The sequence below is a fragment of the Haemorhous mexicanus genome, chromosome 3, assembly GCF_027477595.1.
Source record: "Haemorhous mexicanus isolate bHaeMex1 chromosome 3, bHaeMex1.pri, whole genome shotgun sequence".
In the NCBI taxonomy this organism is placed as follows: Eukaryota; Metazoa; Chordata; class Aves; order Passeriformes; family Fringillidae; genus Haemorhous; species Haemorhous mexicanus.
In genome coordinates, this window is record NC_082343.1 from 239,489 (window position 1) to 258,719 (window position 19,231).

Sequence of the window (19,231 nt, forward strand, 5' to 3'; positions counted from 1 at the left end):
TTATCTTTGTAAGCATGGCCAGGACTTTTTAGATTGGATCATTTTCCAGGAATTACAACAAAGAATTTCAACTTTTGGAGCAGAGAAAGGGCTTTTTCATTGGGAAATGTCGTTCCTGGAAATGCCATTCACCAATGTTCTTTCCTGGCAAGTCCTGAGGAATCATTCACAGTAAGGGCTGAAGTGACACTGTCCAGGTGGCAAGTCCCTCAGTTGACACTGCAAACCACACGGGTCCCCTTCAGTTCTTAGAGAGGCCTGAGTGACACAAAGAGACATTTAGAAGCGTGGCACGTCACCAGGTTATGCTTCAATTTCTGTGGGGATTTACTCAAATTCTCCAGCTCCACCTTGCCTGTTTCTGTCCCCATGGGGATGCCCAGAGTCTGGGGTGGTGGGACATGGCTGTGCCCTGCTTGGCCTGTGAACCCAGGCACTGTGAGCAGGAGGGGTGGCAGGGTCTTTTCCAAAGCTTGCTCCTGATCTGAACTATGAACCAGAATGGAAATGCTCATGAAGGTGCACCTTGAGCGGGGAGATCTGCTACAAACACACAACAGATGATAAAGGCTTGAGAAACATATACAAAGAATAAAAGTGACACTTTCAAAACCAGGGTCAGAGGCAGGAGCCAAACCAGGATTTGCTCACTTCCTCACCATTGTTTTAGCTAGACTACTGCTACTTCTTGAATTTAATCTTAAATCTTGGAAATTCATAGCCTTTCCAGGACATCTTTTATGCCATGGTTAGCACTCTGCAATGTTAAAGGTTTGACTGTTAAAATAAACATCCCAGCTACAGATATCAGTGAAATGGTGAAGTTCTAGTCCCCAAACATCTGTAAAGCTTTCATTTTCCCTCTCCAACAAAACTAAGATGACCTTCTCTTTCCCTTCCCCAGATACTTCTCTTCCTAGGGCCCATGGGGCCTTCTTGGCCTGTCCTAGCCTCAAATCAGAAGGCAGATGGATTTTCAATATGAGCTTTATGGTTACTAGTGCCCCCTTCCCACTAAAATACTGAGGATTTCTGTGGTAATTCTACTTCCAGCATTGTCAAAAGTATGCAAAAGCCAGGCTTGTTACACGTGAACACAATTTAAAGGCATAAAAATCCAGAAGGGAGTTTTTTTTCACAAGGCAGAGTTTTACTGAGATATGGTATGGTCCAGAATTGGACCCCCCCTATAAACTTGTGTGTCTTCTCTTGTGGAGTTCAGTATGTTCTTCAGACACTGAAAACAACAGCCCTTACTCTCTTACCCCATCTCTAATAGCTCAAATATTCCCAGTGGCATTTCAATTCCCTCAATAAAAGCTCTGACAGGAGGACTCAGAGGCTTTGACTTCAGCTTGGCCCGGAGATCTTTCCTGAAAGAAACATTTCACAGACTGGGCATTTCAAGCATCTGTGTCTGCATCAAAGAGGTGCAGACCTCTGTTCATCTAATGAGAGTGAAAAACCCACCACCCCAAGCTGACACGTCACCTCAGAACCTTGTTGGTCTCTTTCAGAAGAATCATTCTTCACCCAGAGCATCAGAAAAGTAATCATGGCTCAAAAGTCCAGAGATGATGGCTGGAGCCTATCCAAAATCAGGCCCTGTAGCCCATCTCCAGCTGGTCCTCGCTGGGTCTCCAGGGTGAACCCTGGAGCTCCTTCACGCACTTGCCATAGTTTGCAGCAGCTGTGCTCGTGCACTGTCTGCATGGGGGTCCCTTTTCCTTGGCCTCATCTGGGGACAGCCCTGCTCCTGCTGCTCCCTGGCAACAAGGCCCAGGCATACCCTTGAGAAAGGCTGTTTTGGATTCTGGCTGGAAAAACAATCCTTTTGCCGTCAGTCCTGGCAGTGGTGTTGCTCTCCGTTGCTCTGTGCTGCAGGGATGACAGCTCTGTAATTTTCTTATAAAGCAAACATGCTTCATTTTACCCCTGACAGCAGGCAATCCAGGGCCAGCAAATTACTGGCAAATGCCTCCTATATTCATCTCTTCAAGTGTTTTGGCTTTTCTTTACTTTTAATTTGCCTGGAGGCAGACATTTGAGATAACAGTTATGGTGATATTATCAGTCAATCTTTGTGTCAGAGAACGCCAGGAAAATGCCTGGGGAGAGGACCTCTTGGGTTTTTTGGTTTTAACTGCTCTGGGGCAAATCTGCTCCTTTGTCAACGCTCTGCTCAAAACATGAGAAGAGAACATCATGGGACTGGTTTCTACTATAGGATGATGAAGAAATGCCTTTCCCAGTTGATAGAGCATGGGTTCCCTTCCTACTCATTGACAATCTAGAGCAGTCCTTTAGCAGACCATGCCATAGTCTTTTCTTGCTGTTGAGCAGTGTCAGAGCACATCTGCCACCAGCAACATCCCCGTGATTCTCTGGTGATTTACTTGCTACAGAATTATGAGGGAGACCCTAAGAAACCCCGTTAAAAGGGATCTCTACCCTCCCGTGGAAGACTGCATAGCTTTCTTGGGTCCAGTTATAGTGTTTGCTGGGGAGGAAAGTTTCTTTGCTTCCTGAGGTGGAGGGGTCAGTGTCAAGAACCATCAACAAATAGGTCCGGAACTCCCTCTGGACAAAGCTGAGCCATCTGCAAGAGGGCCAAAAAGATTTATTGGTTCTTTAGAGAAGATGGTATGACACCACCAGGAAGGTGTTGGCTTGGGATTTATTGTTCTGCACTTATTTTTATTCTTTCCACAGAAATACAAGATGACAACCCAAAACTTTGCGGCTTTGGGAACAAACTGGGCTGTGTCCCTATTTGGTGCATTAATAACAATAAGCCAGTTTTTCCTGTTAGTTTGATGAAACCTGACATGCTTTGCACTAGACAAACTTATTCATTATGCTTTGATTAAAAACAAATTGTATCTGAAGATCTTAAACTACTTTACTGACATCAATCCTGCGGGAAGATAAGTAGTCACACCTAAGAAATGGCCATGATTCCAAAGAAGCAATGGAATACAGGCATTTTGTGTGTCTGCAGTCCCAAAGGAAAGAAAAATAAACATTTCTGCTTGCATATTTAACTGCTTTCAAAATGCCTAATATCTCTTAATTATCTGGTAACAGTAGAGATTCCTCTTTTCCATTTCCTTAATATTACAAAAAGCTGTTTTGCTGGAAATTAGGAGCCCAGTTCTAGTGTGCACCCCACACCTCCTGACTGTGGGCAAAATCTTCAGACTATTGTGGTCTGTTTCCTCACTTGGAAAATGAGGAGGTACCCTAAAAATAGGGTTAAGCACTCCAACAGCACAGTGACAGAGCTCACACAGGCACCTGTGCAGCAGAAGAAATGCATGTGAAAGAGAAGGGTGACTTGGAAGGCAAGCCTTGAACAGAGATCACAAAGGTTCCATCCACGCAAAGATTTACTGTTACCAAGTAAATCTTGTGGTTTGTTTCCCAAAGGTAGCTTTCTCAGCTTTGAAGCACCTGTTCCAAGTATTGTCAGGTTATTAAAAGAAGCTGGCATTTTTGTGGGCTTGGAAGATGCACAAAGTAGGTGTGTGAAATTTATTTTCACCCATGGCACTCAGGTGCAGCAGTTTGGAACAGTGTTAAATGACTGCACAGAAGAGCATACTCATGCTCCAAAAATTTTCATGAGCTCAAAGACAGTATTAGCAGCCTTTCTTTTTGGGTCTTCCAGAGACATGAAGAACATGCTGCCTGCTCAAACATGGTGGGACCAAAACAGGTAATCTGTACAACAGTAATTTACTAAGCACTGCTTTGCCTACTTGCTTTCATCACGGCTGATGTGGTAACATAAAGGATTTGTTCAGCATAGGTGAGCTCCTCCTTCCAAATGTCTTCAGGCTTTTGGGATATTTCAGTTTCTGGAACTGAAGCCTCACAGTGAGTAAGCTTTGAGGGACGGGAATGCAATTGTAAATTTCCTATATCACTGTGGCAGGACAGGTGGGGCTAAATAAACTGGCTGAAAAATGGGTTTTCTTTGATTTCTAGGGAGGTTGACCCAAGGAGAAAAAATGTGTGGACATTGTGAAAATCTGGGTAGAGGTTTTGTCCATGAGATTTGCATTATCACACAGATGGACTGCCAAGAGGGGAGGGATACAATTTCCGGCTGCGCATCAAAGGTTGGCCATGGCTGAAAACAGAGGTTGTTCTTAAAAAAACCAATATCTGATAAAGGCATCCCACTCTTGGAGCTGAGCTGCCAGAAAAAAAGGTGAGATGAAATTCAAGGTTTCATTACTTTAAAGCTACTGGTGGTACTGCTTACTTATGGTTTCATTTGGATCCTTTCTCTCAGATATTACAGTATCAAACACCCTCCAAGCAATCTTCCACTAGGATGTGGTTTGCTGGATAACAGACAGTGCCTTTCTCTGGACTCATCACCTGGAACAGAGAAAAAAGGGCTGTGCAAATCTGCAGCACAGAAAACCAGAAAAGACAAACAAGGAAATGTCAATTAAGATTAATAAGATAATATGTGGAGTAACTGGCTTGGCAGTCATGCATTTCCTTTAGCATTTTCTTTGTAATTCACTTCTGTGAGATAAATACAGCCTTGGAAGGCAAGAGGAGATGACCGCTGAAATAGAAATTTTCATAGAAGAGGTCGCTTTCATACTTTGGGAATTTTTTTTTAATCAACAGTAACCTATCCCTTGTTAGGCACAATGACAGACAAGCATCCCACACCCAGGGGTTGGAGTGGGAATTCAAACACCCAAGAAGGTTCTTGGACACACACAAGTAGTCTTTGTTAGTGGCACCTGTGATCTTCTTCCTGAGGTTTTTGGGCTCTAGGGGAAGGAAGAGGGGTTGACTAGGAATGACTCTAACTGCCTGGAGAGGAAAGATCCCTTCTCCAGAAAATAATTACATTTTTCAAATGTAATCATCTTTAAACAAAATATGGAAACAGTCTGAAGGAAGAAACCAAAACCAAGGTGTCTCCTGCACCTCCTTTCCCAGACAGCATCCCTCATCACCCATGATTACCTTCCCCTTTCAGCTCTAATCATTTCTTTCAACACAACGGCACTACTCATGATGGAGCTGGGGAAAAAACCCATCCTAGCCCAGCCCACAGTGTGGTACGAGCTGTGGGTTTGAAGCCCCGAGGCAAGGAAGCCGTGGATCCGGGCTCCCAGGTCTCCCAGTTGGCTCACTGTGGGATAACTACATGAAAATAAAAAAGCTGCCTGCCAGGAGGGCTGGCCAGGAGCCTTACAGGAAAGGCAAAGCCCTGTGTTGTAAGACAAATGTGATGGGAATTCAGGTGTCTAAATTCCTGTATGAGAAGAACTTCCCATTTCTCTCCTATCTGATCTATGATGTGTGCACATTGTTTGTAGGGAAGGAGCAGGAAAAGTACATTTTAAAGGATAAGCAGCTGGATGCCGCTCTTCTCATGGCTTGGAATTAGAATTAGGTGCCTTTTCTGCTCCAAACTGTGCTAAGAAACATGGCAGATTTAAAATAAGCTATTTAGCTCCTTTTTTCCCTTTCAATAATTTATTTATAAACTGTGGCATTTATCAGCCTGATGTGCCTAGCTGCACTCTTGTTCAGAAACACAACTGCATACAGGACTACATGTTAAAGAAATAAACCTGTGAGGCTCTAGGAGGCTGGAAGGGAGATGTGTAGAAAATGGATAGCATTAACTAAGACCTCTCAGTATTAGGATGGTAGCCAGAGAAGATTTTGGGCCAAGAGAAATAAAGGGCTTACCACTCAATTAAGTCATGGAGCCAGACATGTTGTAGCCTTGCTCTGGGAACCTGAGTGAGGGCCTGGAAGACAAAAGCAGACTAGTGTTGCCCTAAAGAGAGCACCACCCCTCCTTGGGAACACCTGAGCACTTTAGCATGGAACAACATCCCAAAGTCCAAGAGCGTTCCTGTAGGGCAGGCTGACACCTCGGGTCCTTTGTTGCAAACAGCGCTTCAGATTTCTCTTGGCAGATGTGCTGGGTCCCATTCAGGTCCCTTTTCAAGCTTTGCACAGCTGTGGTGGGGTGGGTTCTGCAGTGCTCAGAGAGAGCTCAGGAGCTTGCTGGGTTACCAGGTCACCCGTGTAGGGTTACTGTGCCCGTCCTGGGAGCAGGGCCTCTGGCAGCAGGGACAAGCAGCCTCTGGGTACTGTCTTTCCCTTGGAATTCAGTCTGATTGTCTTTTTTATGGACCAGAGGAACAGCGAGGCTTCAGGAACAGTTCAGAGAGAAAAGGGGATGCGTGTGGGGGTGGTTTACCAGCATGGGATGGGCCCTGCTGCCTTGGCCTGTGCTCCAAGGAGCCTGGCTGGCTGGCACCAGACTGGGACATTTCCCGGCTGCTCCTTCTGATGCAAGAAATTCACATAACCTGTAAGCTCACCTCTTTCTTGCCAGAGACTGTGCCATTCTCTCTTGCTCCATCCAGGGCAGCCCGTTATTTCTCAGTTCCTCTCTCGGAGGGCTCTGTCTGCAGCGAGCGGCCCACTGCTCCTTTCTGTGGAGCAGGAGGCCGAGCAGGCCTCGGTGCTTACGGACCAGGAATCAATGGCCTCGTGCTGCCTGCAGGTGTGTTCGCATCGCTGCAAGCCCAAGGACAGGGCTGGGGGATGAGTGGTGTGTCTGAGCTCCTGCTCTTCATGCACACTCTCCCACGCTGAGCTAAACTTGTCACAAGCTGCAAACGAGAGGTGAATCAGCCTGGCACACAAGTCCTGCTCTGCTCCCCCCAGCCTGGCTGCTCATTCTGTGTGAGGCAGGAGCGCCACTGGAGACTGGCAGTGCTTTGGAGCAAAATCCACGACCTAGCAAAAACACTGGATGCACAGACTCTGCAAAGATCCACTCACACTAGTGGGAGGATGATTTCTTGGAATGGATCTGCTAGGCTGATCGTCCAAGAGGCTACCGAGTGACTTCATATTGACCTCAGCAGTAAAAACACTCAAATATTTGAACACCAGGAGGGACAATGTAGCATTTTAAACAACTACTTTTCTCCAAAAGTATTTGATCTGTGAGGGGTAAAATCAGCATTTAATTGGAACATATGTTTGAGGCAGGCATGATAAAGAAACTATGTAATGCATATATTTTAATTTTAAATAAATCAATATGATAATTTGGGATCAGGTGTGATTATGCCCCTGGAAGAAAAGAACAAAGGGAGGCCATTTAGTTATACTTTTAATAAATCAATTTGTTAATTAGGGATCAGGTGGGATTTTCCAGCATGAGACAGAGGACAAAGAAAGCTCATTAGCTGTGTTTTAAATTGATTGATGTTTTAGTTAGTGTGGGATTCTCCTGGAAATAAATGCAAAATGGAAAATATACCAAACCTTATCACTGGAGAAGATACCTGATAAAAAGTAAGAATATTTTCCTACTTATTTAGGGCATCTATATTTTCTAGGCACTCCATAGTACAACACAAGTGTGGTCAGGCTGGAACTCTTGAAAGGTTCAAGGAAACAGAGAAGATCTGTAGTGTATTCAAGGAAATAAAGAGGAAAGGTAATTTCAGATTTGTGGGACTCACCACAGCTGGGAAATTGATTTCAAAACATTGCACTGCATTCAGAACCACCAGACATGTTTGAAGATCTGGGTCCTTGTCCTTTACCTGAGCCTGCTACAGGAAGGTGTCAGCTACAAGGTGTGATGAGTTCTGCCAGGTTCTCTGTGGAAATAAGGTTCACTGGGCACTCAGCTCATTTTCCCTGTGGCATCCAGATGTGGACAGCATTGTGTTGGTGCAGCATCTGAAAGCAAAACATGCAAGAAAGGGAGGCAGGAAGGATGGGAGAAAGAAGGTTAAAAAGGATGGTATTCAAATGACCAAACTGGATAACATTCAGCCTGCTTACTCTCTGATTCTGCAATGGAGGAGAGGAAATCAAAGCCATCAGGACATATTAAGGAATGCTAAACAGTACAGAAAGCAAAAGGTTTCATCAAAATCAATGTCCACTTGTTCCCTCCTGTCCTGTGCATTTTAAAGGAGCTTTAGAGGCAATTGTACTTCTGCAGCTTTTCTTCTTGTCTTGTTTCAGCTCTGTCCTCCCAGAACTGCACACAGCAGTGCTGCTTACTGCTGATGGAAAATAACATGTCCCGAGAGGTTTGCGATTTCCTGAGGATGCATCTTCTCTTGCTGCCTGCACAACAAGATGCATGTGAGATTTACCTCCCAGGAAGGCAATGGCTCATCTGTGTCACTGCCACCTCTGCCCGTAGCTAAAAGGTGTGCAGGACTTGCTGCAAGCTTAAAAACCATCTAATTTCAAAGGCCATAAGATCAAAAGTTCAGATTTTGTTGGGAATTGCCAAAGTGCTGCTCAGTGCCCCAGCAGGCTCCTCACCTGTGATACCCAGGAGCCGTGAGCAGCTTAACTCATTGTGCTGTTTCAACAGACATATAAAACCAGAGACCCAGACAGCTGCAGCAAGACATAATAAAGATATTGACTTTGCATACAATCCTCAAAAATTTCCTCAAAGGATCTTGAGTTTATTTTCTCACCTCAGTGGAAGGCTGAGCTTGAACAAAATGGCTGCCAAAGGGGTGATTTAGCCCTTAGCTTGGAGGGGCTGTTGTGATGAATAGTGGATACTGTTTCCACAGAGGAACAAGGCCTCAAGTTTTAATCAGCTATGTAAACTAATAGAATCTCACTCAAAACATTTTTGGCCCTTCTTTTATGAGCAGATTCTCCACAGTAAGTAGAAAAACACATCCTATACATGACTTAGAATGCTACTCTTCTTCTAAGAGGAGAGTCACGCTGAGTCCAAGCACAGCACCATCTTCAGAGGTTTGAAAGCCAGCAGCCAGATTGAGGCTCTGCTGAAACCTGACCCATAAGACAAAGGGCAGTTTTATTTTCCAGATTTTTCATTAAAAATTTCAAAGTTATTTTAAGTCTCAAGAATGCAAAAAAAGAGCCAAAGATTAATATTTCAAGACTTTTTCTTGAAGCAATAAGTTAAAGAGAATTTTATTTCTTCAACTGAAGATCCAGAATCTGTTTCCCAATAATTTTTTTTTTTAATTAAGAAAAAAGATTTGGGACTTATTTAAAAATATTTTTCTGTACATAATCATAAAAAAAAAAAAAAAAAAAGAGGAAAAGTGGTGTCCTTGGCCATCAAGATAAGGCCAGTTTCTTGAAAGTTCTTACCAAGATTTAACAAACATGATCAGTTCTGTAGTTCCTAGTCAGCCACATCAGCTTGCTCTCCTCCTTCACGGGAAGTACTACATCCCTGGAAGTGGCAGACAGAGTTGCAATTCAGAAGATCATCAGTCAGCGAGACACTCAAGTACATGCCTGAGCGCTATTAGCATAATTGGGACACGAGTGTATGATTGAAGTTAAGTATGATTAAAGTTAAATTTCTTTAAGATAAACGGATTAATGCAGATGTTAAGGTAATTTTAAGCAATAAGGACAGCAAGTTTAAACAATTTGTCCAAATTTGTGAGAGATTTTTACAGGAAACCACTATTTCTAATCTAACAAGTCCCGATCTCAACCCCATAAATGCCTAAAAACTTGTTATTCCATTCATGTCAACCTTAATGCTGCCTATTTTCTGCATATTCCCATGATGGCTTTGGAAACCTCATCAAGGAAACAACAGGGCTCCTTAGGCTCAGCCTGAGGAGAAGACTGGGCTGAATGAGCCAGAAACTTCATTACTAAGAAGTTTGTCAAGGCAGTTTCTGGGCACTGGCAAGCTGAGACACCAAAGGTGTGTGCCTGGTTCTTCTATAAAGTCAGGGGAGAAGCAGGGGCTGAGCCTTTGTGCCTCTTGTCCTGCGCACACAGAATCCAGTGCTGGCTGCAGGCAGTCAGGAGCTCCCGCCACAACAACCAAACCCCCAGAGAAAAGCCCAACCCACCATGGTCCTGTTCATTAATTCACAATAACTTCTGCCTCTTCTTCGCAGTCTGTGACTAGAATTTGAAAACCAAAGCCATTAACCTCCAAAATGCTAAAATGACAGATACTCTCTGAGCAAACAATGGGTCTCACTCCCTTCAGAATCCACTAGAGACAAACACAGCCTGGCCTCCAGCCCAGCTTTATCTGAGTCTTCCACTTGACATCCACTTTGGTGATGTGAAGCTCTGCTGGATGGCTTCAAATTTGCCCCCAGACTGTTACTAATTGTTCTCTTTTATTCTTTCTGCAGAGTTAGCAGAGACACACCGGCAGTGTGCTGGCAGTGGAAGCTGCCACTTTGGGAAGAGTTCTGATTAAAAATATACATTGCTTTGATCAGTGGCTTCCCTGTAGTGTAGGATAAACACCATCAGCAGTTTTGGTTGATGTTCATTCCTGAGGCACATGCTGTGAAGTTACTGCACTACATTAAGCAAAAGTTTAGAAGGAAATTATTGTAGCCAGCTAGGACTTGGAATTATCCTGAGACTAGAAATCTTAAAATCTAAACCAAAGCAAACCAGCACTGCCTTCCCTCCTCTGTCAAGTAGGGTCTTCCACAATGGCAAGTCTAAGAGATTAGGGCTGAGATTTTTATAGCTGGACATTCATGTCAGAGGTATGTTTCATAACTAATTTAATGCTTAATGTCTTTTCATTCAGCATCAGAAATCTCACAGATTTACACCTCACTTTGGAGGGTGAAGCTTGTTTGAATCTCCCAGCTGGAGCCTGGAAGAGCTGTCTGAAGTGTCACAATGGCCTTTATGTCAAGATTTTAAATGCTACTTTTCCCTCTTTTTTCCCTTTTTCTACTTGCCTTTTTTCTTGTGAAGCCAAAGTGATGTCTAATTACAGGAAACTAGTATTAGCACATATAGCCTTCATGAATTTTTTTTTTTTGTACTACAGCTTTGTATGCAAAATTTAAGTTTTGGAATTTGTTTAAAATTTTCTATTGCTTGAGGCCTACATTTCTAGGGAAAAGAATACGAAAAAAATTACATGATTAAATATGGCAAGAGAACGGAGAGTAGCTTAATGATGCCACTTAGAAGCTCATAAAAGAAACACAGGCATAAGAGGAAAACATAGGGTTATACTCTGGTTTCTAAAATGGAACTTCTAATGACACTTTATTATTTCCTAGGAGAAGGGGAATTTGTCTGCTCAGGGTAGGAACCAGCCCATCTTTCCTTCTGCCTTCCCTAGAGGTGGACCAGATCCTCAGTAAATACAAAAAGGTTGAGCATTCCCAAAGGCAACGAAGCTGCCCCAGATGAGATCCCGGTGATGGATTCTCCCACTCCCTGCTAAAGTGGCAGGGCAGTGGGTGGGGGCAGCTGTTGAGCGTGGCGCAGTGGCACCTACACCTCTGTGCACCCCTGCTCTGTCCATTCAAGGGCCTTTTGCAATAAACATGCCTAAAACTGTTTTACAAGCCTGGTCTCACTCTGCTCTCCAGCTTTTTCTCATTAAGGACATTGCTGCTTCAAGGAAGTTCAAGCTGAAGCACATTTCACATCTGCATTCCTTGACGTGTTTTGAAATTATTTTAAAACAATTGGGAGAGGAGGACCAGGTCTGGGGGGGGGGGCTTAGTGCTTCAAAGAGAAAGTAGACCAGTGTGCAAGCCCGAAATTACATAACTAGCTCCACCAAGGAAACAAATAATTTGTTTCCCAATGGCTTATTTATATAACCCTTTAATTATAGCCAACTGTATCACCAGTATTATACCATGGGAAAATGTGAAACTGTTAAGCAACATGCCACTCCGCCCTCCCCAGACCGACAGCACAATCGTTAAGCAACAGCTACATGCTGGGACATCACCTTCCCTTTTGTCTTTCAGAGGTATAGTTCAATAATGTGGCTATGAAAATGTGACCTCAAACCCAACTCCTTTTCTGGGGCTTTTGTGTGCTCCTAAACTCTACCTCTCTTCTGGGTTGTAAAAATGGGACAGTGTTGGACCTGCTTGCAGCACAAAAAAGGATGTTGTTCAAAAATTTGCTTTTTTCCCACTCTGCCCCTGAGTTCTGTTAACTGCGGGTGCTGCCCAGCCTGTACTGGCTCCTCAAATGTGGCGAGTTTAGGTGGCTCTGTTGACTTCAATTAAAGCTTTTCTAATTGTTCCTAATTCCGCAGGCACCAGCTGAGCCCCTGGCTTTTGCCCTACAGAGGGCCAGTGTGTTAAAGCAGCTCTCTGCAGCTCTCAGGGCCCCATGAATGCCACCCATGAGGAGTCATTAGAGCTGCCCACAGTGCCAAACAGCATCTCAGCAGTGACAGGGAAGATTTTTCAGGTGAGAAATCACAGAATTTTCTGAAACTGAAATATTCCAAGCTGCTGTTTCAGTCCACGTTCAGTCAACTTCAGAGGACAAGACAAAAATATTTCACAGCTGTCTGTGGATGGGGACAGTGCTTTCCCTTCCACTATGGGGCTGCAAGAAGGGCTGTGTTAGAAAGGATGGAAATCCTTCCTAATGTTTTTATGTTTGGATTGTCTTTCAGTACTTGCATTAGTGGAATCTTTCAGGTACCATGATCTTCTCAGGGAAGCGGTAAGCCTTGGTGGCTTAACAGCACTGTAATATGAACAGCGTTATTAAGGGACAAAGATAACTCATCTTAATGCCAAATTTACCTACAGATATACATATTAATGCCCTATATATGACCAAATTAGAACAGATTAGCAGGGAGGCTTTGGAACCTCCATCAGTCAGACTCTATCCACCAAGCTGGTTATCCTAAGGATAGGCATATCATTCCCACCACGTATCCAAAGGTTCAGTGCAAGGGCTGTGCCAGGTGTTTTGGGAAGGCCTTTTTTTATTAGGAGAGTCTTTCTAGGCTCTATACTCAAGAATATCTCAAGGATACTCTGTTCAAAGTTCAAAAAGATCTAAACAGAAAGCACAAATTACCCACAAGAAAAAGCCTCAATTACCTTGCTAAATAATCCTTTCTTTGTATTTATATTTAATTTAAAGATGGCATGAAGTGAATTTTAGCAAAACACTCCTGCACAGAGGGATGAATTAATGCTCTAATTCTATCTTCTCCACCCTTTGAGGCAGCATTTCACCAGCCTTGTCTGTGTTGCCTGAGGATGGCCTTTAGACTGAGTTTTGTCTTAAAAACAGATCAAAAGAAAATTGGCCATGTCCTTCAAAAGGCAAGCCCTCTCCTCCCCTTTCTCACAGAGCTGCAACAATGAAACAAGGCTTAGAGAGTGAGGAACATCCTCTCTAATTCTGTATAAATGTTTTGGCTCACAATCTCTGCTTTCCAGATGGGAAGAGCAGGTTACCCAGTTCAAGGGAGGGTATTTCAGTCTCATTTCTGAGCTAAGAGTGGGGAAAAATGAGGATTTCAAGAAAAAGTGGAGGTTTTGTATTATGCAGAAACTAAAGTATTGAGCCCCAGGCTAGCTGCTAATATACCTGAGGCATTTTATCTCATGGTTTTATCATGACTGAAGAGAGACAGAAGATTACTTTAAAACCTTAGCTATGGCTGCAATAAATAAATAAATACATTACCAGCCCTCATGGTGGTAGAATAATGCCATCAAATGTGAGCAGGGTGTATCTACCCTAAAAGCCTGAAAACAAGAAAAAGTAACAAGACAGCAACCTTCTTGACCAGCATGCTGTAATTCTGTGATTTGTCATTCAGACCTAATTAAGTCTTGCAACAATGATATCTACACGGACCCATACACCTCTTGCTGACATTTCAGATGCTATCCTTATACAGAACACAATAACTGTGTTGAGATATAGAGGATAAGATTGGTCTGGAGGAAGCACAAACTGGTTGAAATCCAAAACCCAAATTCCTGAATCTTTACAAAAGTTTAGTTAATATATGTTTATATATTTTTCTCACAAAATATCCTTTCCTGATTTTGGCTGGAGATAGGACAGTAGCTTGACAAAGACTATTTCCATGTTGTGTTTAGCTCAGCAAAAGCCAAGACCTACAAGAAATCTCCAGGGAAAACAGCCTTCCCTTCTTTCACTGGTTGGTTATCAATCTTCCCTGAGGTTCCCTGATGACTCTTCATGGACTTAGCAACATAAAATCTTTCACTGTACTTCAAAGTCTTATTTTAAACCAAATGTTCTCATTCAGAAATGCAAGATCAGAAAGCTGAGGCTCTCCAAGTCTCCCAGGTTAGTCTAGACTCAGCAGGCTGGAGCTCTGCAGCCCTGTGAGCTGGTCTTTAATGGGAACATCCTACTGGAGAGCCCTGGTCTGCATTAGCATTTATTTCTGCACTGTGACTCAGTTGCCTCATTGCATCTTGCAATAGCCAGAGCTGAGTGGGAGCTGTGAGCGGACAATTGGCAGGCAGATGGGGCTTCTAATAATCTGCTCTTCTTTTGGGAAATGTAAGGAAAAATATCAGGTAGCCAAAAAAAAAAAAAAAAAATCTATCAGAAGACCAGGAGAGACATTATCACCTGGAAAACAAGGACATGGTCTGGAACTGATTTCCGTTCTCCCTAATATTTCTCGGCAGAACAAAACATCTGTGAGCTGCATTGCTGTAGACAGCTGGTTCTGGAGAAAGGCTGGAATTGATCCCACCAAGATATAACCTTCTCCAGCGGGAATAATACCACCACAAAACACATCAAACCAGAATGGGTCTTGCAACTGTTTGCAGCTCAGGAAATCAATGTGCTGCACTGCTATTTGTAACCAATATAATTTTATCTCCACTCTGTGCCCACTTCCTGGTAATGCAACATAGTCATGTTGCTGACAGTGAGTGCAAATGGGGATTTATGGTCCTCTGTGCCATGGCTAATGAAGTTAACAGGAAAAAAGAAAACCAAAACCAAATTCTGTATTATAATTATTTGGGTTATGCAGCTGCACAAATGATGCATGGAAAAAAAAAGGCCTAAACCTTTTTAACAAGAAAAAAATGGAATCATGTTGACTGAAAAGTATACAGTTAAATTCTGAAAGAAGAATATTTTCAGTGGAGGAAAGCCAGAATTAAATCCCTGGGTAAAATTTACCAATAAATAGATTTTCTTTTTTTAATTTACAGAGAAAACTCTGGCAGTTTCAGTTACCTAATGAAAAATAAAAAAAAATAGTAATGAAGGAGCACAGGCTCTTTCCTGTGAGCACCCATCTTTAGCTGAGAGGTCCATTTTCTGATCATAGCAACTGCCAACAAATGATTTTGAGCAGCCTAGGGCACTTTGGCACCACAGGTATAGATGAGGCACCACTGGCAGCTCCTATTCCCTGCATGGGTTCTTTCTGTAGCCCAAAGGGACTCCAAAGGGAGAGTCCATCAGGAGCTACCTGGAAGCAGATGGGTACTTACATCTGACGAGGCTGTCCTTGGTGCAGCACTTGCTAAAGTACTGAAGTTTGTTTTTTGCCCCTGAATCCTCATTGATCCCATAGCAGAGGTGTTTAGGCTGACAGCCTGCTCCTACCAGCCGAGGATCTGGCCTTATTTCAGCCTCCCTGATTATTTTTTGGCATGTTCCTGCAAGCGGGTTGGGAGTGTGCCAGGGCGGGGGTGAACGGAACAGCATTCCTGGGCTCTTAGTAGTGTTGACCATGGTCTTGATGTGAATGCATAAAAACCTTCAAAGGCAGAAAGGTGACTCCCTGTCATGTGCAATGCTCCTTGGAGTCCTTTCAAGGCAGAGAGGATAAGCATAGTCTGTCCCTGAACTCAGGACACGCCGCTGTCTCCCGTGAACGGGCGACGGAGATTATTGTGGTGAATGGTAACAGTAGATGAGGTGCTATCTTCCCCTTTAAATTGAGCCATTCAATTTGTCATGAATGGCTGAGTATTCCTTGCTGGCATCTGGGACTTGGATTTCAGCGCTGGGAATAGAGTGAATAGGATCAGTGATGAAGCTGAAGTACAAAAAGAAGGAGCAAAAAAGGGCAAAGGACTAAAACCGATAGAGACAAGCAATTACAAGGTGTATTAATGTACACTGGGCTAGGCTGGAAAGAGGGAAGAACTTATTGTTATTCCGGGGGATTTTTTTCCATGGAAGATAAAGGGCTTGGGAAGTGAATATTTGTTATTTGGGCAAAGCCGTGGCTGCAAAGAATAAAGAGACCTTTTAGAACATGGCAGCTGCCTCTGAGGCCGGAGCGTGGTACTTGATACTCCAATCTCCCTCCTAGGGCTTTTGGGCCAGCTTTTGAGAACTGCAAGGAAGGCATTCAGAGGGGAGACAATGACAAATGTCAAGAAGGAGAGAGGAAACCTGGAGTTTAAAAGACTATTGAGTGACAGGTGGGTTAGATCAAAGGCAGACATTTACCAGGTATTTATAATTGCAATGCTAATCAGGTTAATCATAGAAAGCAGAGCCCAAGGGCAGATGCCCAGTCAGTCTTAAAGCACACACAAATATATATTGAACGCACACATATACATAAAAAACACACATATGTATGTATTGTACTTCAAAAGCTATTCAGTCAGTCACTGCCACCCATTCTCATTTTTTGCTGGGATTTAAAGGAAAAGAAGCTCTTTGCAGGCAGAGCATCTGAATGCCTTTTTGCTGCTAGAGCCAGTGAGACGTTTTGGAGAGAACACACAAGATGGGGCTCATGTACAAATCACTGGGAAAAACAGTCAGAATTTGTTTCTTTATAAAAAGGAAACAAATCCCCCAAAATCTGCCCAGCAAAACTGTCTTTGTTTTCATGGCTCTTAACATAGAGAAAGGAGAATCCTTACTAAAGAATTTTTGAACACAATTTCTTATCTTGCTAATTTGGAGGGCTGGATTTTACAGGACCTCAGTACCAGTTACACAACCAAATGAACACCAGCTTTTCTAAAGGCTGCACGATTTTGCAAACATGGGCTCAACTTTGAGCATTTTGCCTACCAGCCCTTTTCAATCTTATCTCTCTCACAGACATGCTCTCTCTTGTTATCATTCTTCCACCCATTCCTTCCCTATGCCACACACAGATTTCAAAAAACAAAACAAAACCATTTCCTATGGGAGTCTCTCCACATTCATTTTAAGCAAAGGCTGTTTTTGTTCGCCCTCTGTGGTGTGCAGCAGTCCCAGCTGTGTACTGCAGCAAGTACAGCTACAGCAAGAAATAACTGTGTCTAGAATAAGTCCTAATACCACAGCTATGTCTGATTTTACCAGCAAAACCAGTCCCATGTCCTGCACTCCCAGATCTAGAAAAAGAAATGCTACATACAACAAGCTACCACCCACAAACTATTAATGAGAGAGCATAGCAACACTGACTAATTGTGTTCACATCCAAATCTCTTCTCCCAAAGACTGCTAGTGACAGAACTTTTTGTCCATAAATCAATAACAGAGGCACTATATCTTATTACATGTCTGGACTAATTCCTGAAATTATAGGGTCTCTGTCAAGAGTTTTAGGAACAAGTACTACAAATCAAGGCAACTTTCGAAAATGATACTAATTATCTGGGAGGCATCAGGTCTATAAGAAAAGATGGTTCTGGTCATAGGCTATAAACTCCCTAGCCATCAATAAGCAGTTTTCTCCATATATAGCCACTATGTTCATACTTTAATAACATGAATTTTGCCTCTTTTATGCTAGGTCCTGTAGAGACATTAAATACCCACCTCGTGGGCAAAGGATGCTTATGCTGACAGTGGATTTGTCGCATCCCCACAGCCAAGAGCTGGGATTAGATCCTGGGCTGTGGCTTCCCAAGCTCCATTGTGCCCATGGGGTTGGAGATCCTGGAAGGGCAGCCTAGCACAGGAGAAGGACGGGCTTAGGTCACAGCCTGAGGGCTGCCCCAGAGGCTGCGTGGGCAGGAGTGCTTGTGCCAGCACAGATGTTTTGGGCAAGCCCAAACAGCCTCTGCAGAAATGCTCGTCCTGATACTTCCTTTTGCAGAACTGGAAAGAAGGGGAATGATGAGGGAAGGGCAGAGAAAGGCACACACTGGCACACAAACCAAAATTAATTTCTGGTGTTTACAGTGAAATCACAGCAAAGGCCTTGTGTGCTCCCTTATTACCTTGAGCCAAGGACAAGTGAAGGTACCATCTCCTATCTATTGTTTTCATGCACCATTTTTCACAGGGGGTTCATCAAGAACACAGATCAGATAATGCAAATACCAAAACCTGAGTATAAGGGTCTGTTTCAAAATCTTTTTCAAATTAATGCAGCTGTGTTTCTACATGTCTTTGCTAAGTGAAGGCCTGTGTCATCATTACACTGCAAATGAAACAGGACTTTAAAAGGTTAAAAATGGGCCAAAACCCATAATATTCCAGTTTTTTACCTGGAGCAAGATTAGGTTGACATTCAGAGGTTCAAATCTGAGATAAAAGTTTGGGTCTACTCAGCATAAGCATCCCATGAACAACTGAACCAGTATTTAGCCCCAACAGCTGAAAGATTGTAAATTCATTTGGAGCCAGTCTGGCCCTGCAAGGGTTCTGCCATTTCGGACAGCTTTCAAAAAGCAAGCAAAAAGAGGCTCCTGGATGTTTTTTAAAAAAATAAATTATTATTGTTGTTATTATTATTATTATTATTATTATTATTATTATTATTATTAGTAGTAGTAGTAGTAGTAGTAGTAGTAATATTAGTATTATTATCCCACAGTGGGTTCTAAACAAGTTCAAATCTGGGCAGACATGCTGAAACAAAACCACCTTTCATTTTGGGAGTAGGGAAGATATGGCCCTGTCACTACTTTAGTGATCTCTTCTAAAAATGATTTAAGAATTACAACAAACTCTTACCTTCTCCCAGCAAACAAAAATACTGTTTGGATTATTCTGCAGTAGCTGCAAGGTTAAAGGCTTTTTAGATGATGAACAGGTTCAATAACAAAAGCTCAACACTATTTTGCCATCTGCTGGATCACAGAATCTTCCATATGTAAACTTATTCTCTTCTGTTGTACCACCCTGCATATCCTGGGGTGAAGCTCCTGCTTCTGTCAGGACATCAGAGGGTCCTTGAAAAGTCAGTGTTCCCTGACCATTTGAATTTCCTTTCACATAATTGTCAAGACTTCTCCCTTCAAGTTATTTTGACTTTTAGTCACTCTTCTGGTCATTTTCAAGTATTTTTGCTAATAAGAGACTGAGATTGTGGCTTATTGTCTCCCCTCCTTTATTTTACATCGCTTCTGGAAGGGAAAAAAGTTTTTCTGGCTTGAGGCTGCAGAGAGGATGAAAAAAAAAAACGGAGCTGAGTAAATTTTTCAATTTTGTTTCCCATGTCAGA

At 42.9% G+C, this 19,231-nt stretch overlaps 1 long non-coding RNA gene across 1 annotated transcript in view; it reads right to left on the reverse strand.

Annotated features, from left to right (window-relative positions):
- Positions 1 to 19,231, reverse strand: part of LOC132324398 (uncharacterized) — a 122,462-nt gene that overhangs the window by 33,911 nt on the left and 69,320 nt on the right. Inside the window, exons 2-5 of the long non-coding RNA XR_009485610.1 lie at positions 9,178 to 9,262; positions 5,734 to 7,758; positions 4,271 to 4,389; positions 1,266 to 1,373 (exon numbers count right to left, since the gene is read on the reverse strand). This is a non-coding gene — a long non-coding RNA (uncharacterized LOC132324398). The remainder of the gene's footprint in view (positions 1 to 1,265; positions 1,374 to 4,270; positions 4,390 to 5,733; positions 7,759 to 9,177; positions 9,263 to 19,231) is intronic.